This window comes from Odocoileus virginianus, chromosome 30, assembly GCF_023699985.2.
Source record: "Odocoileus virginianus isolate 20LAN1187 ecotype Illinois chromosome 30, Ovbor_1.2, whole genome shotgun sequence".
Lineage (NCBI taxonomy): Eukaryota > Metazoa > Chordata > Mammalia > Artiodactyla > Cervidae > Odocoileus > Odocoileus virginianus.
In genome coordinates this window covers 13,569,749-13,591,605 of record NC_069703.1, presented here as the reverse complement: position 1 = coordinate 13,591,605, position 21,857 = coordinate 13,569,749, and the positions used below count along the sequence as shown (strand labels likewise).

At 36.1% G+C, this 21,857-nt stretch overlaps 1 pseudogene; it reads right to left on the bottom strand.

Moving 5' to 3' along the window:
• Positions 1 to 1,203: 1,203 nt before the first annotated feature.
• LOC110128710 (high mobility group protein B1 pseudogene) lies at positions 1,204 to 2,041 on the bottom strand (annotated as a pseudogene).
• Positions 2,042 to 21,857: the final 19,816 nt, after the last annotated feature.

Genomic DNA, 21,857 nt, shown 5'->3' with positions numbered 1-21,857 from the left:
ATTGTTCATAGATGTTCATTATCGAGTTGAGGAGTTTCCTCTCTTAGTTTGCTAAGAGCTTTAATCATGAATGAGGGGTTGATTTTTTAAATGATTTTCCTGCAACTAAGATCATATCACCTTTCTTTTTTATCCTCTTGATGTGATAGGTGAAATTGATTGATCCATTAACAGTGTTCCATAGCTGGAGTAAATTCCACCTGGTCATGGTGTATAATTATTTTTATACATTGTGGATTTAATTTCCTAAGATTTTACTGAAGAATTTCACATTTGTGTTCATGAAAGTTATTGGCTGTAGTTTTTTTTTTTTTTCATTTATTTTTATTAGTTGGAGGCTAATTACTTTACAGTATTGTAGTGGTTTTTGCCATACATTGACATGAATCAGCCATGGATTTACATGTGTTCCCCATCCCGATCCCCCCTCCTGCCTCCCTCCCCATCCCATCCCTCTGGGTCTTCCCAGTGCACCAGCCCTGAGCACTTGTCTCATGCATCCAACCTGTGCTGGTGATGTTTCATCCTTGATAGTATACTTGTTTCAATGTTATTCTCTCGGAACATCCCACCCCCGCCTTCTCCCACAGAGTCCAAAAGTCTATTCTATCAACTGGTCAAGATTTAAGTTTCAGTTATGGATGAAAACAGTCTCAATTCAACTTTTATTACCCTCATCATGGGTATGCAGGGTGCGCAGACAAAAGCTCTTATCAGCTAGCTATATGAAAGATAAACAGTGTAATAATTCATGTGATCCAAAATGGGCAAAAGCAAAAGACTAGCTTCCCCTTAAGAAAAATTTTCAGACCTATGAAAAGGACAACAATACTAATAAGAAAATTGTATTTACTTAGAAGAATTCAGAATGTCAACAAAACAGGTGCAACTTTTTTTCTTCTTTTTTTTTTGCAATTACAGAGTGGTATTCAGTTAACAGAACAACAATTATTCATATAAGCTGCATCAGAGACAACTGAAGATGAAAAAACTACCATCCCCATATATAACTAATTTGTGCTGTGCACCAACAAGACCCTGCTTTAAATTTCCATGCCTATTTACAAACCCCATACTGTACCAGGCAAGGTTAGTGGCTATTGAAAATACCACCAGGACAGGGCTATCTAAAGACACGTTCGGTAGTATGTTAACCATACAAAAAAAGACACTGTACAGTTTAAAAACAAATCTTACACAGCCTTACATTTCAATTTTTTTTTCTTTAAAAGGAGTGAGTTGTGTACAGGGGGGTTAAATGCTTTATAAACAAGAAAAAAAAACTGCGCTAGAACCAACTTATTCATCATCATCATCTTCTTCCTCCTCCTCTTCCTCTTCATCTTCTTCCTCATCCTCTTCATCTTCCTCATCTTCCTCCTCTTCCTTCTTTTTCTTGCTTTTTTCAGCCTTGACAACTCCCTTTTTTGCTGCATCAGGCTTCCCTTTAGCTTGGTATGCAGCAATATCCTTTTCATACTTTTCCTTCAGCTTAGCAGCCTTCTTCTCATAAGGCTGCTTGTCATCTGCAGCAGTGTTATTCCACATCTCTCCCAGTTTCTTTGCAACATCACCAATGGACAGGCCAGGATGTTCGCCTTTGATTTTTGGACGATACTCAGAACAAAACAAGAAAAAGGCCGAAGGAGGCCTCTTGGGTGCATTGGGATCCTTGAACTTCTTTTTTCTTTCCCCTTTAGGAGGGATATAAGTTTTCATTTCTCTTTCATAATGGACCTTGTCCACCTTTGCCATGTCTTCAGATTTTGCCTTCTCTTTAGCAGACATGCTCTTCCACCTCTCTGAGCACTTCTTAGAAAACTCTGAGAAGTTGACTGAAGCATCCGGGTGCTTGTTCTTGTGCTTCTCCCAGCAAGTTTGCACAAAGAATACATATGATGACATTTTGCCTCTCAGCTTCTTAGGATCTCCTTTGCCCATGTTTAATTATTTTTCCTCGGCGAGGCACAGAGTCGCCCAGTGCCCGTCCGGCTCTCACTTGCCCCGGCGCTGTCTCTATGGAGCTCAATGTACTGCAATGGCTGTGGCTGTAGTTCTTATGTTAAAAGTTTCTTGTATTAGAAGTTAGGCTAACCTTATATAATGAGTTAGGAAGTGTGCCCTCTGCTTCTATTTTGTGGAACAGATTGGATAGAATTGGTATCTTTTTTGAAAATGTGATAGAATTCACCAGTGAAGCCTTTTGAGCCTGTTGATCTATTTTGGAAGGTTGTTGGTTATTTATTCAATGTATTTAATAGATACAGGGCTATTCAGGTTGTTTCTCTTTCTGTGGGTTGTGATTATGTTGTGTCTTTTGAAGAATTGGTACACTTCATCTTTATCAATATGTGAGCATAGAATTGTTAATAATATTTCTTTAGTTCCTTTTAATGTCTGTGGGATCAGTAGTGATGGTACCTTTTTCATTTCTAATATTAATAATTTATATATTCTCTCTTTTTCTTAATTAGTATGGCTAGAAATTTATCAATTATATTGATTTTTTTCAAAGAACCAACTTTTGACTTTGTTGATTTTCTCAAGTATTTTGTTTCTGTTGATTTCTGAACTGGTTTTTATTACTAATAATAACCTTATTATTAATATATGCATTTAATGCTATAAGTTTTCCTCTAAGCACCTTTTCTACTATTTTACATAAATTTTGAAAGGTTGTATTTTCATTTTCATTTACTTCAAAATATTTTTAAATTTCTCCCAAGGCTTTTCTTTGACCCATGAGTTATTTTGGTCTGTTGTTTAATCTACAAATATTTGGACATTTTCCAAATATCTTTGAGTAATCTTTCTCTTAGAAATTTCTAGTTTAATAGCATAGTAGTAGTCTGATAGCATGCTTCTTATAATGTGTACTTTTTCAATTTTTTAAGCTGTTTTATTGAATATCTGCAATGTTTTGTTGATTTTGAGGACAAGTTTCACATATATGTCTTTAACTTTATTTCTGAATTACTTATGTTTCTTAAAACTATTGTGAATGGTACTGTTTTATAATTTAATTTAATTTTAATTTATTATAATTTCTAAGTATACATTGCTTATGCATAAAAATATATTTAATTTTTTGGACTAATCTTGCATTCCATGAATTTTCTAAACTCCCTTATAAGTTCAAGAAGCTCTTTGGTACATTTAATAGGGTTTTCTATGTACATGATAATGTCTGCAAAGACAACTATTTTCTTAACTGTATGCCTATTTTTTTTCTTCTCTTGCTGCAATGACTAGTTCCTCCAGTACAATGTTAAACAGAACTGATGAAAGAGAGTCCTTGCATTTTTTTTTCTGATCTTAGGGAGATGATATTCAGATGTTAAACTTTGCCTATCATGTTAGCTATAATTTTTTAATATTTGCCTTTTATAACATTGAAGAAGTTCCCATCCCTACCTTGCTGCAAGTTTTTTATCATTTGCAATGAAAATATTGTTTTTCCCACCATTACCCGTTATTCTAAATGTATGATAAATTATATAAAATTTTATGTTAAATAAATGCAGAATCCTGTCATAAATCTTGGTTTGTTCTTATATTGTTATTGTTTAGTTGCCAAGTTGTGTCTGACTCTGCAGCCCCATGAATTGTAGCTTGCCAGGCTCCTCTGTCCTCTGGAATTCCCAAGCAAGAATACTGGAGTGGACTGCCATTTCCTTCTTCATTGTCATTATATACTGGACATTTATTTATACAAGACATTTATTTCTAATATAATCAATTAAAATTCTCCCTAACTATTGCTTTAGATGCCGCCTTGGCCTAATGTTTTCTTTGTGCCAAGTTCAATTATAAATTAAATTTATTTAATAAATGTATTTAGATTTTTATTTCTACTTAGATGTGTTTTTAATATGTTGTGTTTTTCCAGATTGTTGTCTTGCTCTTCTAAATTTGCAGATTTATTGGTATTGTTTATGGTATCTTAATTATTTTACATGTAATTTTCATTTATAATATTGGTAATTTGTACCTTTTTTGCTCTCCTGTCTCAAGTTGAAAGTGAAAGTGAAAGTTGCTCAGTCATGTCCAACTCTTTGCAACCCCATGGACTATACAGTCCATGGGATTCTCCAGGCCAGAATACTAGAATGGGTAGCCATTCCCTTCTCCAGGGGATCTTTCCAACCCAGGGATCAAACCCAGGTCTCCTGCACTGTGGGCAGATTCTTTACAGCTGAGCCACCAAGGAAGCCCTCCTGTCCCAAGCATTGTGCAAATGTTTGGGATCTTAAATGGTGCCAAAGCAGAGTGAGGATCATAGCTCTAGTTATGGATCATTAGATCTTACTGGATGACATGGAGAAGGCCATTAGCCAGCTAGTTTGGTCCTTTTAGACTCTGCTTCTCCACCACTTCCAGTCCATAGTTGGTGTTCACGAATCTCTAAGAGAACTAGGGGCAAACCATCCAGCCTCTCCGGGTGCACTATACAGAAACCCCCTTGTCTTGCCAGATTCTGTATCTCAGTGAACCTTCTAAATCCTGACCTCTTTCCAGTATCAAGAAAACTTTTCCTCTTTCCCTGTGTTGCCCTAAAAGGCACTCCAGCTATCCCATCTGCTTCCAGGCCTCATGGCCATACCTCTTCAGTGAGTGTAGGCATTGACAAGAGTCAGGAAGAGCTGTAGAATTCATATGGCTTTCATCCTTGTACCCTCTGTGATATTAAGGGCTTGGCTGCCTTCTTGGAACTCCTGAGGTGTGCACAGAGCAAAATACAAACCCAAATTATTCTATTACAGGCTTCAGCAGGGCAGAGTTTTGGTGAATATACTCCAGATCATGTGTGTCCTTTTATCTAGGTAAACAGAGAACACCACATTATCTTCTTGATTTCTTGACTATACATAGGCTAAAGAACAGTTTTTCTTTTTTCATCCAGCTGCTATAATCTTAGTATTAAAGAAAAGGGAAAAGAGTTGTTTATTAACTCCAAAAAGCAATAATAGTGATAGTTTGTAATTTACACTTGATGTACCTCTCATAACATTGTTCTCTGTATCTATTAATTTGCTTCATTTTTGTTGTATTCACTAGTTCCTTTTGTTTTTTAGATTCCACATATAAGTGATATCATACAGTATTTGTCTTTGTCTGTCTGGCTTATTTCACTTTAGCAGAGTACCCTATAAGTCCATCCATGATTTTGCAAATGGCAATGTTTCATTTTTGATGACTTGAGTAGTTCCATTGTATGTATAAACCACATCTTCTTTACCTCTTCACTGTTGACAGACATTTAGCCTGGTTATATACCAAGGAGCTAGACTCTATCACTTCTAAAGTCACTTTGAAAAGCCAACTTTTGTCTTTGCTGAAATAGAAAATAATTCTTTGCTATCATACTGATATTTTAATCATTTTTCTTATTTACTTTGTACTATTTTCCTTGAGTTTTATATGGCATTCTCCTCCTATCTTCCTTCTATAGAAGGTGAGAGTCTTTTCTAATATATGCATTTAAGACAATAACTTTCTCTATAACTATGGCTTTATCTCCGTCTCACAAATATGCCATTTTAATTATCATTTGGTCTTAATTTTTTTCCATTGTGATTTCCTTCTTGAGCCATAGGTTATTTAGTAGAGTATATTTCCTTTCTAAACATTTTAGTTTTTCTACATTATAGTTTTGTTATTATTCTAGCTTTAAAAAATTTTCTTTGGTCTGGTCTGAGGCTGAACTCTTTCATTTTGCCAAATATCCCATTTACACTTAAAAATAATGTGTAGCCTTCAGTTTTTTGAGTCATGTTCTATATCTATATGTACTAGATCAACTTTCAATTTGTATTTTTAAATTTTTATTTCCTGCTGATTTTTCGTTAGCCTATTTGATTAATTTCTGAAGGCTATCAGTTGAAGTCTCCTACTATGATTATCTAATTTTTCTTTTAATTCTACCAATTTTTGCTTTACATATTTGAGGTTATACTAAACACATTCAAAATTATCATACGTACTTGGTTGATTTGGCTATTACATAATTACAAAATATTCGTCTTTTTTGTGGTGATGTCTTAAAACCTCCTTTGTCTTATATTAGAGTACCTTTATCGACTTTCTTTTCCCTGGTGTTCACATGATGTATCCATTTTCCATTATCTTTGTTTTTGGTCCCTTTTATTTTCTTTTAAGTCATAAGCAATTTATGCAACATTGAATTGAGTTTTGTTCTTTTTCCAGTCTGGCAATTTTGATCTGCTTTGTCTGTTTCCATTTACTGTAATTCATTTACCTTGAGGTTTTAATCTACCATCTTATTGTTTTATATTTGTCCAAGTGCTTTATGGTTCTTTTCTTTCTCTCCTTTATCTGGATTAATCAACTATTTTTTTATTTCAAATTACCTCTATTACATAGCTAGTTGTACATTCATTTATTGGCTTGTTTGTGATTATGCTAGTGATAACAACCTGTGTACATCCTCTTACCATCTCCTAGAAATGCAAGAAACTTAAAACACGTTCATTTCACTTATATCCCCTCCTGACTCGTGTACAATTGTCATATATTTTATTTCTCTGAATATTTTAAACTCTAAAACACCTTATTATTGTTGTTGTTTTCTATCATCAATATTCGTTTGGAGCTACTTTCACACATTTCTTTCTAAATGGCAGAAAGTAGTAAACATGATTTCCAGAACCCTATCTGCAAGAGGATGGGGGCATGTATAGGTTTTGGCATTCTAGCATCTTCAGTGTATGAGGCTGAAATAAATGCTGTGCAAATTTATTATATCCAAATTGATTAAATTCTAATATGTAAGCAAGTTGTTCTCCAAAGATGAGTCATTATGATTTAGTACTTCTCAATGCTCTGTACAACTCAGCATTTCAAAAGAGGCCATTTGATAAAACACATTGCTACAGAGTATAATTGTCTGTGCAAAATAGCACTTTTTTCCTATTCTACCTGAATGATAATCTCTCACTGATCAAAGATATTTTGGCTACACCTCCAGCTTTGCAGGGCAATGTCCTAGTCAACATAAAATGACAATATTTATTCTTGTGAGGTGACAACGCTATAAGGATGTATATGATGAATATTATAGCACAAGATACCATGCACTGTAGCTGCCATGAGAAGCCAGGTGGCCCTTCCGTGTCTTGTCAGGTGCTTAGAAACCAACTAATTAAACTGATCAGCAGTATCTCGGAGCTGTTCTTACCTTTGGAAAGGAAGTCATAACCTGAGTACAGTTGTGCTGAAAAAGGCACAGAGTTGAACTGCTTGTGACACATGAGTCGGTTTAGCCCAAGGCCAATGGGGATAATTCAGAGGCTTTGTATTTTTTCATCAACAAACAACAGTACTTTGATGCTGTACTTTAAGTGGGCCTGGGTTATGATGATTGCTATTGAGTATGCTCAGACCTTGGACAGTGTGATATTTCAACCAGCCTCCAATTCTTCAGAAAAAAGACTCCAGCACTGCAACAGCTGCCTCTCCTTATTTTATGCCTATTTTGCTTATACAAAAGTAATATGGAAAATACTTGAGAGTACAAGAAATGATAAATAAAAATGCTGTTTTTCAGACACATTATGGATCGTTTATACTGTCTTCCTGGCTTCTCAGGCTTCCGTGGTGGCTCTGATGGTAAAGAATTTGCCTGCAGTACAGAAGACCCTGGTTGGATCCCTGGGTCAGGAAGATCCCCTGGAGAAGGAAGTGGCAACCCACTCCAGTATTCCTGCTTGGAGAATTCCATGCAGAGAGGAGCCTGATGGGCTCCAGGTCATGGGATCACAAAGTGTCAGACACGACTGAGTGACTAACACTTTCACTTTCACCCTGGCTTCTCAGGTTCTCATCCTTGCAAGTCCACCTAACCATAAACACACACTCCTCACTCAAAACACCAACACATGTTGAAATGATGACCTCATACTGAAAGTAGCCAATATAATTAAGGAAAGCATTTCCAATTAGAGTGTCATTTTTCAAAAATTATTGTACTCGACAAGGTCACAAGACAAGGTCTTCATATATCTAGAGGCCAAGTGATTTTGCAGTGACTGTTGTGACACTTTGAATAAGTCTTTGTATTTTTAATTAATAAGATTGAAAATGCAGAGATAACTGTAGTTTGATATGAATTGAAGAGTACCAGAAGCCTCCTAGTCACATGCAGTGCCCCCACCAGTCTATTGCCATTGTATTGTGAAATTTACTAGGGGAAAGAGAAAAAAAACAAGTAGTTAACTAAGCTATCACCTAAAATATATTGCACATTTAAAGATATTCCTCAAATTAAAGCATAAGGTATAACACAAGACTAGTCTCATGAATAGTGAATCAAAGTATTTGAATGTCATTTGTTTTATTTTAGCTCTTTTCATATGAAGAATCCAGAACACCTGGCAACTTATCTCAAGGAATTCATTTTTATTTTAAATCAAATAGAATATATTCATATTTTATCATGGAGTAGTTTTTATTATTTAGATCAAACTAAAATCCAGGCCTACGTTTGAAATCTTGACCAAGCTGCATTTTAAAACTTATATGGTTTATATCACTATTTATTAAACAGTTCCTTAAACTTTATCCTTAAAGAAAAGTTTTTATAAAAATTCAGAATAGTATTACTGATATTGCTCCAAACTGAGCTAATGAAATAGGTGAATGATGCATTTTAATGGTCAGTTTCTTTGAAATATGCTTTTTAAGATGAAGCTGATTGATTCCATGAGTGAGGAAAATCTGAAAATGGTATGTGGGAAAGAAATGTGAATGTTTGCAATTGTCAAGAATAAATTGGATATTATATGCAATAAATTTCTTTCCCTTTAAGCACAGTGGTATCTTTACTAAATATAAATTTCTCTCTCTCTCTCTCTCTTTTTTTTGGATCAGTTGAATTTCCATGTATTTCTTTAAAATCTGTTGGGTTTTTTTTTGTTTTCTGTATTTTTTTTTAACAATTCTTTCTGAGAAGTACAGGATGCTCTATTGGAGCACACATTCTGTAAGGCCTTACAGAAAAATGCAAACAAACATTTTGGCCAACCCAGTGTGTAAGCGTGTACACTTTTTACATTTACCGAGTAATAGAGTCAAGTAAATCAAAGAGCAGTTCTTTCTTATGTTGACAGGAGTTAGTGAGAAATTAGTTGTGTGTAGATGATACCATCAATGATATTCTCAAGTAGTTTCACCATTAAAAAAAAATGTGCTCTGTTAAAAATGAAGTTTTATCAACCAAAGTTATAAAAATCTGAGAAAATATAAACAATGTTAAATAGTTCACATATATATATATATATATATATATATATACACACATATATAAAATTCCAACTGTTCCCCCAATTTCTTATTCTAAAAGTACTCCCACTTTATCATTGTGAGTAGTTAGTATTAATGCTTTGTTCAGTGGAATTCATAATCAAGTAGTATATACAAAGCATTGGGCTTGGTGCCATGTAATATGTAGAGATAAACCAAATAGTTCAGTTTTTAATAGAAAAATGCATTTCTTTGTACTGTGCTTTGCTCATATCTTCTCCTATCTATAGTGACAGTAATGTTAGTGATTGCATGTTGTTTTATAAATACAGTATCAGCAGTCATCTGGTGGCTGACAATGCAGAATGTATTAAATGATAGGTATAAATAAATTAATTCTACAAATATAGTATTGCAAATCAGAAAGTTATTCAGGACTTCAAGTAATTTTGTTATGGGCAAGTTAGCACAAAGGTTGTTTTTCTGGTTGTTGATGCTCAGTGACACCAGCAAAGTCACTGTGTATTCTCTGTTAGATAATTATCCTCCAGTGCCCTTTACTGAAAATGCATTTATTGTTCTCTGGTGTTTCTTCCTTTATACAGACAGTTCTCCAACCTTGGCATTCTTAAATCTATTGCTGTTTTTTCCCAAACATTTCTTTGTTACCAGGCATTCAAAAACCAAATGTTCTAGTATGCCTTATTTCCCATATGCTGCTTTAGAATATGATTGTCTTTATATCTCTCTCAAAATCATTTATTTTCTCTGTGATGAATATTTCTCTTAGGTAGGTCATCCACAGCACGATTTGGTGTTTCCTTGGCAACCACATGGTCTTAACATTTCTCAGTATCCTATTTTTACTCCTACTCATCACATTTCACTTTTTCTTTCTAATCATTAATCCTTGAAATGTCTTCACCTAGTCCTTATCATTGATTTTATATCCTCCATTTTAATCATCCACATTCTCATGCCTATTCTACATGTCAGTCTTTTAATGGCATTAATTAATTAATTTTTAAAATGAAACAGAGATCAGTTCTATTTGAGCTATAGGTAGGTAAATCTCTCCTACAATTTATTGGCTGAGTTATTAAGCTTTACAATTTACAGTTGAACTGGAAGTTTGGTAAATGAGAGTGATGCCTGATATTCCTGTATCAAGATTATATGTATAATATTTTGATCCCAGATACAAATCTGACATTTAAACAGGCAGCCATTTATAAGTCTGCTCCACCTTGGAAATGAGCTACTATCTCTAACCAAAAGTTAGATAGTAGAGTGTTTTCAGTTGTTGTTCAGTCACTAACTCATGTCCAATCTTTGCAATCCCATGAACTGCAGCATACCAGGCGTTCCTGTCCCTCACTATCTCCCAGAATTTGCTAAAACTCATATATTTGGAGTCAGTGATGCCATCCAACCATCTCATCCTCTGTCGCCCTCTTCTCCACTTGCCCTCCATCTTTCCCAGCATCAGGATCTTTTTCAATGAGTCAGCACTTCGCATCAGGTGGCCAAAGTATTGGAGCTTCAGCATCAGTCCTTCCAATGAATAGTCAGGGTTAATTTCCTTTAGGATTGACTGGTTTGATCCCCTTGCCCTCCAAGGGACTCTCAAGAATCTTCTCCAGAACCAAATTTGAAGGCATCAGTTCTTTAGCATTCAGCCTTCTTTATGGTCTAACTCTTACATCCATACATGACTACTGGAAAAACCATAGCTTTGACTATATGCATCTTTGTTGGCAAAGTGATGTCTCTGCTTTTTAATATGTTGTCTAGGTTTGTTATAGCTTTTATTCCAAGGAGCAAGCATATTTTAATTTCATGTTTTCAGTAACAGGCTTTGAAATCACAGAAAAATTGCTAAGTTTGAATCTGGGTTCTGCCTTTTAACAGGTGTGTAATGTTGGAAAAGATACACAAACTCTCTTATCTAAAGCAGGTAAGTAGTATTCTCATCAAATGGTTGGAAGGATTTATTGAAATTTTATATACAGCAAGTAGCTAAGAGCTTAATAGGAAGTAGCTATTCATGAATAAGGCCTCCTAGCTTCATGGGATTATTTGAGGCCTCTATTTTGAGAATGTTTAGCCCATATCCACCTACAGTTGATTTTCTAATTCCATCTTAGAGACAAAAACCTAGGTAGTATTTTTACCTATTTTCTTACCCACCATGCACTGGTTCAGTGAACCCTAAAATTTTTGTTTTTCATTACTGTTTCTATAGCTCTAGAAACTAGCTTTACTGTTAATATTTTAATATCTAGAGAGAGAAACTATATCCAGTATCTGAAATTAAGAATATAGAAATACATCTTTTGCTGCAGTGGTTTTTCATGAGTTTGTTTTTAGTTTCTCTTGTGTTGAAAATTTTGCAACTTCCATACAAATCTAGAACAAAGGGAATCAATCATGTATTATGTTGCAAGCTTTGCATAGGTGATTTCATGTACTGTTCTGCTTTCTTTAAATAAGAGTTTTCTATAGTTGTAATTCTTAACTTCAAGAGGCCTTAGAGTTTCCCATGGCAACATTACTTCACAGTTGTGGAGTAGACACATTGTAACATGGAGGAGTGTGTGTAAATAGGACATATGCCCAATCCCATGACTCTTGCCTGGCTACTGACTTTCCACAGTTCTTCACTAAGCCTCCAGCCCATCTCTTCTCTTGCTGAGTTACACATAGCTGAAATCCTATTAGATTTCATTTTATTTTGGATTTATATTATTTTTTCAAAAGCTGATTGATCCATTGTTTTGAATTTATCAGCCCTCTAAATGAATGTATCCTAATCTGTGTTATTTTTTCTTCCATTTACAAATGAAAATATTATTTGTGCTCTGTGTGTAGACTTAACAGGATTTCAGCATTCCTTTGGTACTGACATGTTTTATATTTTGATTTTCTCCTCTCTTCATAGGATAATGCCTGTCAATGTTCTCCTGAAAGAACTGGTGCCAGGATTAATTATTTCAGGCTGCTATCCCAAGGCTGGAATGTTCTGAAATGCTTAGCCTTTCACCTATTATGGATGGCTTTTGTAAATTTTATCCCACTCACCTACATGCAGTCTACATTGTTTCTTTTGATTGAACTTATCTCAGCTGAGGGCATAAGGTCATGAATCTATTTTTTTTTTCCCTTACTCCTATCTTCAGTGTGTAGTTAAAGTTTTATCATGCATGTATTAATATATTTCTACAACTGAGGTATCTTTTTTGTCCCAAATATTAGTGACTAAAAAGCTCTCCAAACGGGTATGCCTTTTGACCAGCAATTCCACCTACACTAGGAGTACATAAAAAATAAAAATTATATTTTGTGATAAGATTGTTCATTGTAGCTTTGGTAATAATGACAAATTTTGGAAGCAGTGTTGGAGGTGAATTGGTAAAATAAATTTGAGTATAGTATTATAATGAGATAAATATGCAGTCATTAAAATGATAAAAATAATTTGATAAGCATTAGTATGTGCTAGGCACTATGCTAAGTTCTTTACATGTAATCTCATTAGTTTGTACATCAGTGTTATGAGATAGATATTACTTTTATCATCCCATTATTTGTATAAGGCAATTAAATCTTTGAGGAGTTGAGTAAGCAAAAGCACACAAATAGTAAGTAGCAGAATTTAATTCCAGAATTTCTGACTTCAGAGTTCAGGGTCTTGGCCCATAGTCTGTCTTGAATTTGTAATGGAGAGGAAAATATTCATGATATATAAGATTAATTACATCCAATAAAAAGCAATAAAATGGGTATTTATTTTTAATTATTTATATTTTCTATTCCCACATATTATATAAATTACTGTATAATAAAATAACGCATGCTGAAATAAAAATACGAGAAAATATGAAAAGATATTAGTTAATAGAAATTGATATGTAAAAAACTTCCCTTGTGGCTCAGCTGGTAAAGAATCCGCCTGCAATGCAGGAGACCTGGGTTTGATCCCGGGGTTGGGAAGATCCCCTGGAGAAGGAAAAGGCTACCTACTAAATGTAAAATACTTCCCCTAACGATTTTTCTTTAAAGTCATGATGTTTTAAAATTCTTTTCAAAACAGATATTCTTTGTAATATGGTCAAAGGGCTCAGTGCCATGAATGTAGTTTTCCACTCCATTTCTGTTCAATACTATAAATATTTATCACTCTTATTGACTATGTCCCCCATTTCCTAACAACCAATTAGACACCTCTTTGGAGGTACATCAAGTACACTTTCTGCTTTAAAGCAAACAAAGTAAAATGCATCCTCTAGTGTTATTTTCTCTTGACCATAATTGGATTCAATAACCACTCTTTCTTTACAAAATTCTCTCTAATTATCCTTCAAGTATATTTTATAGGTACACTCTGACCAATTTTTAAGGGTCAGTGATATTTTTATTGGGCTTCCCTGGCGGCTCAGCTGGTAAAGAATCTGCTTGCAACGTGGGAGACCTGGGTTTGATCCCTGGGTTGGGAATATCCCCTGGAGAAGGGCATGGCAACCCACTGCAGTATTCTGGCCTGAAGAATTCCATGAACTATTATATAGTCCATTGGGTCGCAAAGAGTCGGACATGACTAAACAAATATGTACTGTTCAACTGAGATCTTTTCTTATAAGTGAATAGAAATAAGCTAGATTTGTATTATAATTCTTCCTTCAGTGTGGCTAAGTGTTTTAGTCATTCAAATAACTTTAGTGGTCCTTCTTTCCCTTAGTTCTTGTCCCCTAGTGTTTCTGTCTGTCGCTCTCCCTTCTCTCTCTTTCCAGGTATAAATATCTGTATATACTCTAAAATCTATATCCAGAAAAATTAACAAACTGACCTCTTCTAAGAAAGATGGATGGGGAAATTAATGAATCAGCATCCTATTAACATATCTCCTGCTGAAGACAGTCTTAAATTAAACCACAGCTCTCTTGTGGGTGGGAGGGAAAACTTAGGCTGTCGTGAGAGTTCACGCAAGAGACGATGACGAATAGGTCCCTTGCGATACTGGAGAAAATGGAGACAAATGCATGGATTCCAGGGTGGCTGGAGGCCAGCTCCTGATATTTATAATGTATAAGTGTTAAGTGAATAAATGAATGTACAAATTACTAAAATAAAATCTTTTCTCCTCCAATAGAACATAACCTAATTGTGGTGACACACATATGCAATTATAATCAGAATTATTTTTTAAAAATCATTTTTTTGGGTGATTCTTGTACAGATTAAGCAAAAGATTGCACTCAATCTATTAACCTCCATGTTCTTTTGAAAATATTAATAAGTAACTTTTTTAATGTTAAAGAAAACTAAGATTAATTTGAAGAGTCTACAAAAGAGTTGAAATAGATAAGATCTGAGAGTGAAATGGATAATAAGCACATCTTAACAATACTGCAATATAACCTATATATATTTTAGCTTCAGTTGTTTTACTATTGCAAAGTCTTTTAAAAAATAGCAATGGATCAAATTACCATGAGAAGAAAAAGTAAAAGTTAACAAAATAGAAGAGTATATAGGATTATGTTCTTTAGACTTATAAAAACAATAACTTTTATTTTACCATAACTATATGTCATACTGTCAGCAAAACAGAATACATGATATCATGTAGTAATGATATTAAATATATAAATAATAACAAATTATTTAATAAACATTGACTACATATTTGAACTATTTTAAATGTAATTTAATGTATGTATTATTTTAAATTATAAGCAAAAATGTTTCTTTAACAAATGCTAATCTAATTTTTAACAGTGAATTTGTCCAAGTACATATTGAAACATAATGATAAGGTGTTTCATTCCAGATTAATAGTTTTTGAATCATCAGGCAAACATACATGTACGATTCAACACTCCAGTCATTTTGTAACATTAATGTATTTACATTTCTTTACAAGTGCTAGTAAAGATGCTGAGGCAGAAATTTCAAAGTAATTATGAGGTCTAAGTAGAAGAGTACTGCTCTTCTTGTTCTGCCACAGATATTAAGTACTTGCATAATAATATGTGGAGAAAATGAGTGATGAGACTTAAGGAATGATCTATTCTGGTCATGAGCAAAATGATGGAGTGGAGGGAGAGTAACTTACTAATGTAAGAATAGCCACTGTTTATCTGTAAGATTCTGACTGCCTTGCAAGTGAAACGCATAAGGACGAATACCATTGCAGTAGTCCTCCCTTACCCATGGTTTTGCTTTCCATGATTTCAGTTACTCATGTTCAACCATAGTCTGAAAACGTTAAATGGAAAATTCATTAAATAAACAATTCATAATTTTTAAATTGTGCATCATTGTGGGTAGCTTGATGAAAGTGTCGGTACAGGATGTGAATCATCTCTTACTCCAAAGTCAGTCGGTCAGTTCAGTCGCTCAGTTGTGTCCAACCCTTTGTGACCCCATGGACTGCAGCACGCCAGGCCTTCCTGTCCATCACCAGCTCCCAGAGTTTACTCAAACTCATGCCCATTGAATCGGTGATGCCATCCAACCATCTTATCATCTGTCATCCCCTTTTCCTCCCGCCTTAAATCTTTCCCAAAATCAGGGTCTTTTCAAATGAGTCAGCTCTTCGCATCAAGTGGCCAAAGTATTGGAGTTTCACCTTCAACATCAGCACTTCCAATGAATATTCAGGACTGATTTCCAAGGTAGCCCCCCATTAGTCACTTAGCAGATCTCTCATCTGTCAGCTGTTGTATTTGTGTTCAGTTAACGTTTATTTTACCTACACCAGATGGTCAACACTGAAATCAGATTGATTATATTCTTTGCAGTCAAAGATGAAGAAGCTCTATTCAGTCAGCAAAAACAAGACCAGGAGCTGACTGTGGCTCAGATCATGAACTCCTTATTGCCAAATTCAGACTGAAACTGAAGAGAGTAGGGAAAATCACTAGACCATTCAGGTATGACCTAAATCAAATCCCTTATGAATATATAGTAGAAGTGAGATATAGATTTAAGGGACTAGATCTGATAGACAGAGAGCCTGATGAACTATGGACAGAGGTTCATGACACTGTACAGAGACAGGGATCAAGACCATCCCCATGGAAAAGAAATGCAAAAAGGCAAAATGGTTGTCTGAGGAGGCCTTACAAATAGCTGTGAAACGAAGAGAAGCTAAAAGCAAAGGAGAAAAGGAAACATATTCCCATTTGAATGCAGAGTTCCAAAGAATAGCCAGGAGAGATAAGAAAGCTTTCCTCAGTGATAAATGCAAAGAAATAGAGAAAAACAATAGAATGGGAAATAGAGATCTCTTCAAGAAAATTAGAGATACCAAGGGAACATTTCATGCAAAAATGGGCTCAACAAAGGACAGAAATGGATGGTATGGACCTAACAGAAGCAGAAGATATTAAGAAGAGGTGGCAAGAATACACAGAAGAACTGTACAAAAAAGATCTTCATGACCCAGATAATCACAATGGTGTGATCTCTCACCTAGAATCAGACATCCTGGAATTTGAAGTCAAGTGGGCCTTAGAAAGCATCACTATGAACAAAGCTAGTGAATGTGATGGAATTCCAGTTGAGCTATTTCAAATCCTGAAAGATGATGCTGTGGAAGTGCTGCACTCAATATGCCAGCAAATCTGGAAAACTCAGCAGTGGCCACAGGACTGGAAAAGGTCAGTTTTCATTCCAATCCCTAAGAAAGGCAATGCCAAAGAATGCTCAAACTACCACACAATTGCACTCATCTCACACGCTAGTAGAGTAATGCTCAAAATTCTCCAAGCCAGGCTTCAGCTATACGTGAACCGAGAACTTCCAGATGTTCAAGCTGGCTTTAGAAAAGGCAGAGGAACCAGAGATCAAATTGTCAACATCCGCTGGATCATCGAAAAAGCAAGAGAGTTCCAGAAAAACATCTATTTCTGCTTTATGGGCTACGCCAAAGCCTTTGACTGTGTGAATCACAATAAACTGTGGAAAATTCTGAAAGAGATGGGAATACCAGACCATCTGACCTGCCTCTTGAGAAACCTGTATGCAGGTCAGGAAGCAATAGTTAGAACTGGACATGGACCAAGAGACTGGTTCCATATAGGAAAAGGAGTACGTCAAGGCTGTATATTGTCACCCTGCTTATTTAACTTCTATGCAGAGTACATCATGAGAAACACTGGGCTGGAAGAAGCACAAGCTGGAATCAAGATTGCCAGGAGAAACATCAATAACCTCAGATATGCAGATGACACCACCCTTATGGCAGAAAGTGAAGAGGAACTAAAGAGCCTTTTGATGAAAGTGAAAGAGGAGAGTGAAAAAGTTGGCTTAAAGTTCAACACTCAGACAACTAAGATCATGGCATCTGGTCCCATCACCTCATTGGAAATAGATGGGGAGACAGTGGAAACAGTGTCAGACTATTTTTTTCGGCTCCAAAAATCACTGCAGATGGTGACTGCAGCCATGAAATTAAAAGATGCTTACTCCTTGGAAGGAAAGTTATGACCAACCTAGATAGCATATTAAAAAGCAGAGACATTACTTTGCCAACAAAGGTCCATCTGGTCAAGGCTATGGTTTTTCCAGTGGTCATGTATGGATGTGAGAGTTGGACTGTGAAGAAAGCTGAGTGCCGAAAAATTGATGCTTTTGAAGTGTGGTGTTGGAGAAGACTCATGAGAGTCCCTTGGACTGCAAGGAGATCCAACCAGTCCATCCTAAAGGAGATCAGTCCTGGGTGTTCATTGGAAGGACTGACGCTGAAGCTGAAACTCCAGTACTTTGGCCACCTCATGTGAAGAGTTGACTCATTGGAAAAGACCCTGATGCTGGGAGGGATTGGGGGCAGGAGGAGAAGGGGACGACAGAGGATGAGATGGCTGGATGGTATCATCGACTCAATGGGCATGAGTCTGAGTAAACTCTGGGAGTTGGTGATGAACAGTGAGGCCTGGTGTGCTGCGATTCATGGGGTCACAAAGAGTCGGACACAATTGAGCGACTGAACTGAACTGAACTGAACTGAATGGACCCAATGCACAGCAGTAGCGATTCTGGCAATTCAGACATGCCCAAGAGGAGTTGTAAAGTGCTTCCTTCAAGTGAAAAGGTAAAAGTTTCTGACATCAGATGTATAGAACAGACTTGTGGACTCTGTGGGAGAAGGCGAGGGTGGGAGGTTTCAAGAGAACAGCATCGAAACATGTATATTATCTAGGGTGAAACAGATCACCAGCCCAGGTTGAATGCATGAGACAAGTGCTCGAGCCTGGTGCACTGGGAAGACCCAGAGGGATCGGGTGGAGAGGGAGGTGGGAGGGGGGACTGGGATGGGGAATACGTGTAAATCCATGGCTAATTCATTTCAATGTATGACAAAAACCACTGCAATGTTGTAAAGTAATTAGCCTCCAACTAATAAAAATAAATGAAAAAAAAAGAGATAAAAACAGATGCTGAGGTTGCTAAGACCTACAGTAAGAATGAATATTCTAGTTGTAAAATTGTGAAGAAGGAAAAAAGAAAATTTTACCAGTTTTGCTATTGCACCACAAGCTGCAAAAATTATAGCAGCAATGCATAATGAGTGCATTGTTAAGATGGAAAAGTTGTCAAACTTGCACAATAAGATATTTTGAGAGAGAGACCACATCCACATAACTTTTACTACAATATATTGCTATAATTATTCTATTTTTTATTATCATTGTCAATCTCTTACTGTACCTACTTTTTAAATTAAAATATAAAGGTATATATGTATAGTAAAAAGCATGGTATAGTTGACCCTTGAATAGCATGGGTGTGAATTGCACACATCCACCCATACATTTTTTTTTTTTTCCAATAAATGTATACTGCAGTAGTAGATGGTAATGGGTTTCCCTGATGGCTCAGCAGTAAAGAATCCACCTGCCAATGAAGGAAATGCAGGAGACTCGGGTCCAAAACTTGGGTCAGGATGATCCCCTGGAGAAGGAAATGTCAACCCACTCCAGTGTTCTTGCCTGGAGAATCCCATGGACAGAGGAGCCTGGCCAGCTACAGGGATTGGTGCCCCAGATCTCTGAATTCAAGTGTCAACTGTATATATAGCGTTCTGTACATTCTGCAGTTTCAGGCATCCATTGGGGGTCTTGGAAAGTATACCCCATGGGTTAGGGGAGACTACTATGCTTCAGAGAAATCTGAAATCCTGGGCTCAGACACAGTCAGACTCTGAAGCTAGCTGTTCACCACATTGTGAGAAGTGCTGGGGAAAGTTCTGCCTCTCCCCTAGCGCTAAAACAGTTTCCCTGCCTGTTTTGCAGTGGTCTCTGTAAATCCCAGTTGGCCATCCTTTGCAGTTAATTTTGGGAGTTATTGTACAATATAGAAAAACTTAGTTTCTTGGCAGGAAGAACAGATCTGGAGTCAGCTGGTTTGCCTTGAATAAGCTGGTTTATCCCCCTATTGCAAAATGGGAAGAATGTCTTCCTCAGAGTTGTTTTGTGAGAATTCAGTGTAACTATGTAAGTGTTTATGTACTAAAGAGGTCTACGTAGGATGATGCTAATTCACTTAATTTTTCCCATGGTGTACGGTTCATAGGCTTTGCGAGATAAATCACCAGTTGCCTGGTAAGTATTCAGGTAACATTATGAGTAACGTTGCACTGCAGAGAAAGGCAAGCAAGCCACATGTTGATTATTTCAGTGTTTTGTAGGAGACTGGCTATCAATGAATGCATTGAAAGTTTGATAAGCAAGTGATAAGGTAGAACTATATTAAATGATCTGGAAATTCCAGCCTGTCCTTCAGATTTCAAGATGGCATTATTCCCAGACAAGTTACTCATTCTGTTCCTAAAAACTTCAGAGAAGGAGCTTTCTGCCTTAGTAAAGCACCCCAGGGTTTGCCAGCCACAACAACACAGAAATCCTTCCAAATATCTCACTGCATTCCTGCTGCAGTTGGCCTGAGTGCACCCTTACTGGAGATGGAAAACTACAGATGGGATGCTTTTAAAAGCAATCCATTATACATATATATATATATATATATATCCCCCAAAAATGATACTGATGATTCATTTTCAAAAACTTAAAAAATACTTTTGCACAGAAAATTTATTGTTAAACAAAATATCACCTTTGATATATATAAAATAATCAAGTATTAAAATTAAACATAATAAAAATGATTAAATACAAATATTCTTGTGGTTACTGGTTTTATGGAATATAGTTCTCCCTTGGGTTCCTAGCACTTATTGCTGAAGTCATTTTTGAACCATTTTAATTAGTCTTAGTACACAGAGACTTTTGAAGAGAGGGACCAGAAGGAGGAAATGAAGGAGAGAAAAGAGGAAGAAAATAAGGGGATCAGAAGTTCCTATAAAATAGAAATTCACTTGCAAACTGAAATGGAAAAAATCTTGTGTCTGAATGACAGTGAAATAAAAGAGAAACTGGCTCTGCATTGGCTGAAAAATAAGTTTCTTTAAAGAAAGCATGAGGATGTCTTATTTTTACTGCTTCTTGAATATTAAGCAACATAAATGTCAACAATAGCTTGCCAGTAATTCCAAAGAATTAAATTTAATAAAATTTCTGCATTCATTATACGCATTAGTTTCCCCCAGTAGTTTCTAAAATGATAATAGTAATGCTTCATGATTGACTTTTGTTATTTTTATGCTAAAGTGCATTAGGCAATTAACCAGTGAACTGCTTACTTTGGAGGCAAATGAATATGTGGGCAGCTACACGGCTATCAATTAAATGAGCATTTGAGTGCACTGAATGGTACCCTAAGGAATGCTTCTGAAATGATAAAGTAATAATAGCTAATATTTATTGAGTGCTTATGATATGCCAGGAACTGTTAAGTACTTAAAAGTATTGACCTATTTATTTCTTCTAACTCTGTGGTGGATTGACCACCTTTATTCCTAGTTTATGTATGTGGAAACTGAGATCCAAGAGGATATGGAAGGTGCCTGCAATGAAAGAGCCAGGAAGGGACTGATCCAGGTGGGCAAATGAGGTTGTCCACCCCTAGAGGCCTATCCTAGCTGGGCGACACCTCCTCCAATGGCTAGTGAGGCCCTAAACAGAAGTCAGTGATGTGAGTGAGCACAGAAGTTTGGATTTTATGTCATCCCTGGTGGCTCCCCTGGTGGCTCAGGAGGTAAAAATCCACCTGCAAGGCAGGAGACCAGGGTTCGATTCGTGGGTCAGGAAAATTCCCTGGAGAAGGGAATGACTACCCACTCCAGTATTCTTGCCTGGAGGATTCCATGGACAGAAGAGCCTGGCAGGCTACTGTCCATGGGGTCACAATGAATCGGACACAACTGAACAACTAGCACTTTCTTTTTTTCACTGCTCATAAAGTTAGAACATATGCCAGGGCACTCTACCTTTCTAACACTTGTCAAAGGGAATGATGAATATGTAGTGGTTAGCACTGAAAAGAGCTCCATTTTGTACCATGATGAATTACAAAAGCTGATCCTTCTAAATCCTGACAAAGAGGTCTGTACAGAATAAATATATACATATATTTTTGCTTGTTTCAAAATGAAAATATTATACAATGCACAAAAATATTATGGTGCAATACTG